Source organism: Anabrus simplex, chromosome 1, assembly GCF_040414725.1.
Source record: "Anabrus simplex isolate iqAnaSimp1 chromosome 1, ASM4041472v1, whole genome shotgun sequence".
NCBI lineage: Eukaryota > Metazoa > Arthropoda > Insecta > Orthoptera > Tettigoniidae > Anabrus > Anabrus simplex.
Genome location: NC_090265.1, coordinates 1,725,481,764 through 1,725,488,849, shown reverse-complemented (window position 1 = coordinate 1,725,488,849; position 7,086 = coordinate 1,725,481,764).

Below are 7,086 nucleotides of genomic sequence, written 5' to 3'. Positions count from 1 at the left end.
AGCCTGGCACAGGTAAGTGGAAGCCATGCCAGGACTCATCTAAGAGTCCCGTGGTCGCAGATCCACGCTCCCAAGTGAAGAGTCCCTGGGACCTCTTTTAGTCGCCTCTTACGACAAGCAGGGAATCGTTCCCACGTTTCCTAATTATCCCGTTTAAAGCGACAAATCTATTTTTGTTTTAAATTCTGAAGGAAACCTTAACGAGGTAACAAAAACCTTTTTTATCCTATAGTTGCAAAGATTTTTTGACCGGGTCGGCAGCCGGCACAATTCCTATCCTCGCCGCAATATGGGGGCTTCCTTCATTCACGGTCCTACATACAGAGCACACGCTGTCACTTGAAAACATATACTAATAGAATCTTGAAGTGAAAGGCCGGGGTTAAAACATTTCGCCGAGCATGCCACTTGGAGCCTGCAGTGAGCAAGGAAGTGTCATCGACCAAGAAGCTCGACTGCATCAGACCTAGCTCCTAGAGACCGGATTGCCTTCTGAGAAAAGCAATTCGCGATAGTAAAGGCAAAGTAACTATACTAGCACCTAAACCTAATGAGCTTCTTCCTGATGCATGTCCAATTATTTTACCAAATTTTCCAAAATATTTGGCATCGAAAAGTGTTAAAAGAAAAGATCCTGAATGTAGGAGACTGGAAATGAAGAGTAGGGAAAACAAGAAGATGGATGGTTTGCCAAATTTACTCAAAATTCACCAAGATATGAATGTGTCTGTAGGCCTATATGTTAATAGTTATCAGGTGTCGGTAAAAGAAAAGACATGTTTAGCTGATGGTAAAATATACAAGTGATCTCAACTAATAATATTTATTAAATTATTAAATTATACAGGAGCCACTGCTAGTAGTGTTAGTTTTGAAAGTTCGTGAGGTAAGCAGTCAAAGCACAGACTCGTTGTCCTGCCTTATATTTTTAAGGGAACAATTCGAACTATACACTAAAAGGAAGAAGAGTTACTCAAACATTTTCGTTTGAAACTGTGAAAGTACGTATATTATTTACTATTAGGGAAGTTTAAGAGCCAACTTAGAAAAAAGGTTTGATCAGTACCGATAACTTAGTGGTTCTAACTGCAATGTTACTACACTTCAAGTCTAGAAAGTGAAGTGAAAAATAGGATTAAGGGTGTTCTAGGCTTGCAATGGTGGTGGTACGGAAAAGTGCAGTTTAGCTGTAGCTAATTAGAAATGTCTTATGCCACCAAGACAAGTTATATTAGGCCCAATATGGAAGTGCCAAACAAGTTAAGACTCACTTTTATCATGTGAATTTTCTGGTGGGCATTTTGAGATGTCAGGGATAATATACTGTACATTTCTGGGTATGCAGTAAGAACAATATCCAGAAAGATGAACTGTGACTCTTGTTTAGGTCTCCGGCAGAGTAATGAAACAGATAAAAATAACGGTCTGATAGATTGTTTATTGTCTACGTTTTCCAATGTAGTGTTAAATGATTACAGAAAGCAGATGAAGAACAAGAGTTACATCAGCAGCGAGGATAAAAACATTAAGCGGAGGAAGCTGTCAACACTCCACAATAACTGAGCTTATGAGTACTGTTCGTAAAGTGTTTTGTTTTTATCAATGTAAAATGTGTATTTCTAACTTAAGTGAATGCATTTACTGATGTGTGTATTTCTTAGTATCATTTTATGAAGAGTGGGCATTTGTCATAATCTCCGTGTTGGTTTAAGTGTAGTGAATATGGGCGAAGTCATTCAAAGTCGGAGACGCCCCCTTTTCTCTTGGCCTCCGGTTGACAGATAGGTACAGCGTTGCCATGCGTACCTTCCGGCTTTAACTGTAGATGGCTCTGTTTATTGCCATACAATAATTATTCAAAACAATAATTATTCCACATGTAATACAATTAAAAAGTAATTTAGTATTTGACTAACGAAGTAACAGACGCATTGACTGGGTGACGCTGCCACACTGATGGATGCGCGCGGCAAACGGGAGAATCATACCCGTGCCCATCTTCTTCTTCTTCTTCTTCTTCTTCTTCTTCTTCTTCTTCTTTTACTACAGCTTTTCCCACACCTGTGGGGTCACGGGTGCTAACTGCGTAGCACATGTGAATTTGGCTCTGTTTTACGACCGGATGCCCTTCCTGACGCCAACCCTATATGAACTGATGTAATCACTATTGCGTGTTCCTGTGGTGGTTGGTAGTGAAGTATGTTGCCTGAATATGATGAGGAGAGTGTTGGGACGGGCACATACACCCAGTCCCCGAGCCGGAAGAATTAATCAGAAGCAATTAAAATCCCTGACACAGGCGGAAATCGAACCCGGGACCTTCCTGAACCGAAGGCCAGTACGCTGACTATTCAGTCAATGAGTCGGATGAATCATACCCGCGCCCATGACCTTGGCAAAAATATATCCCTGCTACCCTTCGTCGCACCACATGCTGGACGTTACTGCGCGGGTCTTCGCTGCTTGCTGTGGCGCTGTACAAATCGGGATCGGTAGATGTAGAGTGAGTCTCGGCCCATAAGTGGCCACGGCTGGTGCGTGGTCCAACAGCTCTGCATTCCGACCGGCCAACCGAGCAGAGGAGGGGTGGCGACGGCTCTACCCTGGCTCTACGCCTCTCTGTTCGGGAGACCGGACAAGGCTGGACCTCATGGCAGGTTCCCACCGTCGGCTGTCCTGAGAATGGTTTTCCATTCTCCTGCACTAATGCGGATGCCGGGACAGTTCCTAGTATAGGCAACGACTACCAACCCCCTCACCTACTCCGAGCATCTCCACTGTAACAAATCTACCGGCCTGAGAGACGCCGTTACCGTCTAAGAGGCCCGCCTCCCGCTTCAGGAGAGGAATGAAAACATTTTCGTGCTAGCACTACAAATCGGTTAACCGCAACGAACGACATTTTGTGCGTATATCCTCGTAAGTATTTTTCTTAATAATTAAAGATTAAATGAAAGAATGAGGCGATTAAATTGATACCATTTTAATCCTTCACAAAATGCGTGGGGCGGGGTGGGAGCTACTGACCCACTCGCCCCCCTAATCGCCGTCACTGATCTCAGGCTACGCTACTTTTTTCTTGCTATTGGTTTTACGACGCACCGACACAGATAGCTCTTATGGCGACAATGGGACAGGAAAGGGCTAGGATTGGGAAGGAAGCGACCGTGGCCTTAATTAAGGTACAGTCCCAGCATTTGTCTGATGGGAAAATGGGAAACCACGGAAAACCATCTTCACGGCTGCCGACAGTGGGGTTCGAACCCACTATCTCCCGAATTGAGGCTACGCTATTATTATCAATTATTCTATCATTACCTACGTTCCCTACACTTGTTTCTGCATTAATCAGATCAACCTTACGTTGCACCCGTGGATACCTTGCTTCTCTTCACCCTACTTATTTAGTGTTTGACTACACACTAACGAAGTAACAGACACGTTGACTCAGTGAAACAGTCAGACTGATGCGAGCGGAAAGCGGGTAAATCATATCTGTACTCCCTACTCATGTAAATACGGTTGGTTACAGGGATAATGTCCAGATAGCGGAGATGACTAATGCTAAAGAAGTATTAAAATTTACCTAGGACAACGACGACATTTACGATACGATACAAAAGTTGAAAACTAGAAAAGCAGATGGAATTGATAACGTTTCGGGGGATATACTAAAGACCATAGTACCATATCTGAAGTACTTATTTGAATATTGTTTGTATGAAGAAGCTATACCAAATGAATTGAGAGTTGCTATTGCACCATTTCCTGTCTTTCGATCCGACTAACTCAGGGGATTGGTAAAGCGCGCAAGAACGTTCGAAAAATGGGCAAATCAAATTCTAACTAAACTTATACTAAAGAGTATATTGACAGGATAAATGGAGGCATATCTTGAAGTGGGAACATAAAACAAGGGGTAGAATGGATTGATTTATCCAAAAACATAAAAAATGGTCCATGCTAATTTGAATACAGAAATTAAAATAAAACAACACGACCTCAAAACAGTTGTATACTTGCGATATACGCATAAAAGAAACACCTGACAATGAATAATAATAAAACTAAACAAATGCGGGCAATGACCCGAAAAATCAAATTAAATAACACCGTCTATTTACATGGGAAATGTTTATCCATGTTACGTATTAAATTTAATTGCACCAGATAAGTACTGAGATCCATATTTTTCCGTGGGCATCGACGAGGAAATCGTTTATGGGATGAACCGGGAATACTAATACATTGGTACAATAACTATAACACTATATTTACATCCCGGCTAATGCGGATACAAATAAATAAAACACTTTGGCATAAGGAGGTTCCCTACTCTATCTTAAAATTAACACTGAATCTACTATGAGCCCGTGCTCATACAAACATGTACCAGGCAGAACTGGTTATCAATAAAATTCAGCTAACGAGCTGATTCCTAGTGGCTTTTACGTCGCACCGACACAGATAGGTTTTATGGCGACGATGGGATAGGAAAGAGCCTAGTCTGGGAAGCATAACGAAATCATCCTTCCACTTTCTTACACCACGAGGGGAACGCATCAGTCGGGCACATTCAATATCTAAAGAGCTTCACACAATGAGACAGGGCAGCGCCCGCAATACACCTCTCCCAAGAGGTAAACAAATGTCCATTCACATTCCTCGCTCAGCCGTTGCATTCTTGGCAACTCCACAGCTGAATAATTAACGCATATTCAGACATGGCTCCCATCAATAAAACGGCATATCTTGCCTAATCACATATACTTGGCCCCAAAATCATCCCTCTGGCACTTCAAGCCTTTTACTTTACGTATCTTTGGTTCAATCCCATGCTAGTTCTCGGACTCGTCTTCTTGCTAAATTAAATGAGCCTCTCATATGTCATCGATGGACACATTGTCACTGCAGCTCTCGTAGTACCTGAAATAATACATTCCGCATGCATAGAAAGCAACCTGACTAAACACTTAATGTAAACTGACGTAAGTATTACCAACGCAGAAGGCGTTTAGCCTGCTTGAAAATAAGGACTTTTACCAGAATATCTCTAGGAAGGATGACATGAGCTAAATCAGAATACACTACACAAGCATCAAACATCTGGGTTACTCCTAACAAATTCCCTCTATCCCATCTAACTATAACTTATATACAAATAGCTTGGGCTAATTCATGCACACCAGCCTCAGCCAAATTGGCTGACATTTAATTATACTAAAAATATTGAAAAATTATCTAACCTAATGTGTTAGCCTTTCCGGAACATGCTTATAATGGATTATCATACTTACCTTTTGCAATTAGTTGTCATTCGTCACGGATCCCATGTCCGCATTGTCACAGCTGCTTAGCTCACCATGACAAGGGTGAGCGAACGTTGACTGGTCCTGGCGTCTACTCCACGTACAGCCATGATGTCTTCTTTACGTCCCTGGAAAACTCTGTAGAATTTCTGTGCATGAATATCACTTCTTCACCGCTTTGCGTGTACGAGTACACAATGTTGATTCTAATGTTAGACTGTAGTTTGCTCAGCCTACGCACAGGTAATGAGTTCCGACTTGGGCGTCATTGGATCAAGGGCCTAGGCCCAATCAATATTAGTCTTTCTTAGCGTCTATAGAACAAGCGGAACACACACGATTCATGTATGTAACTCGCGATCGCGTACCGATGTGAGATACTGCTCACTGTTCGAAATGTACATTTATCTCACCCGCGGGTCTCAAGCTATAATTAATCTCGGATTAATAAAGTTATTATATCCGCGGTACCAAAACCACACTTGGTCTTTCAATGTATTCGAATCAAAATTAGGATATAAGAATTATCCTATGAAAGTATTGCTCGAGATAAACAATATATTAGGTACCAACGCGCACATAGCGTGTAACCGTTCTTAGTCAATACAAAGAACATGCACCACTCGCGCATAACGTGCAGCTCACACAAAATACTTCTGGAGAATGGGGCCGCTTCCCCCACCACGGGTGTTTAAATAAACTCATTGTCCCTTTGTGGCAAACAATAATCAAATAAGTACTTCAGATATGGTACTATATCCCAACCCATTGCCTTTAGTATATCCCCAGAAATCTGATCAATTCCAGCCGCTTTTCTAGTTTTCAACTTTTGTTTCTTATTGTAAATGTCATTGTTATCATATGTATTTTTTTTTACTTCTTTGGCCTTAGTCTCCTCCTCTATCTCGACATCATCTTTGGCCTTAGTCTCCTCCTCTATCTCGACATTATCCTTGTAACCAACAATCTTTACATACTGCTGACTGAATACTTCTGCTTTTTGAAGATCCTCACATACACACTCCCCTTGTTCATTAATTATTCCTGGATGTCCTTCTTGGAACCCGTTTCAGCCTTAAAATACCTATATATACCCTTCCATTTTTCACTAAAATTTGTATGACTGCCAATTATGCTCGCCATCATGTTATCCTTAGCTGCCTTCTTTGCTAGATTCAATTTTCTAGTAAGTTCCTTCACTTTCTCCTTACTTCCACAGCCATTTCTAACCCTATTTCTTTCCAGTCTGCACCTCCTTCTTAGTCTCTTCATTTCTCTATTATAATAAGGTGGGTCTTTACCATTCCTTACCTCCCTTAAAGGTACAAACCTGTTTTCGCATTCCTCAACAATTTCTTTAAACCCATCCCAGAGTCTGTTTACATTTTTATTTACCGTTTTCCACCGATCATAGTTATTTTTTAGAAACTGCCTCATGCCTGTTTTATCAGCCATATGGTACTGCCGAATAATCCTAATTTTAAGACCTTCCTTTCTAACACATTATTTTTAACTACCACAAAAACAGCTTCATGATCACTAATACCATCTATTACTTAAGTTTCCCTATAGAGCTCATCTGGTTTTATCAGCACCACATCCAGGATATTTTTTCCTCTGGTTGGTTCCATCACTTTCTGAATCAGCTGTCCTTCCCATATTAACTTATTTGCCATTTGTTGGTCATGCTTCCTGTCGTTCGCATTTCCTTCCCAATTGACATCTGGCAAATTCAGATCTCCCGCTACAATCACATTTCTTTCCATGTCGTTTCCCA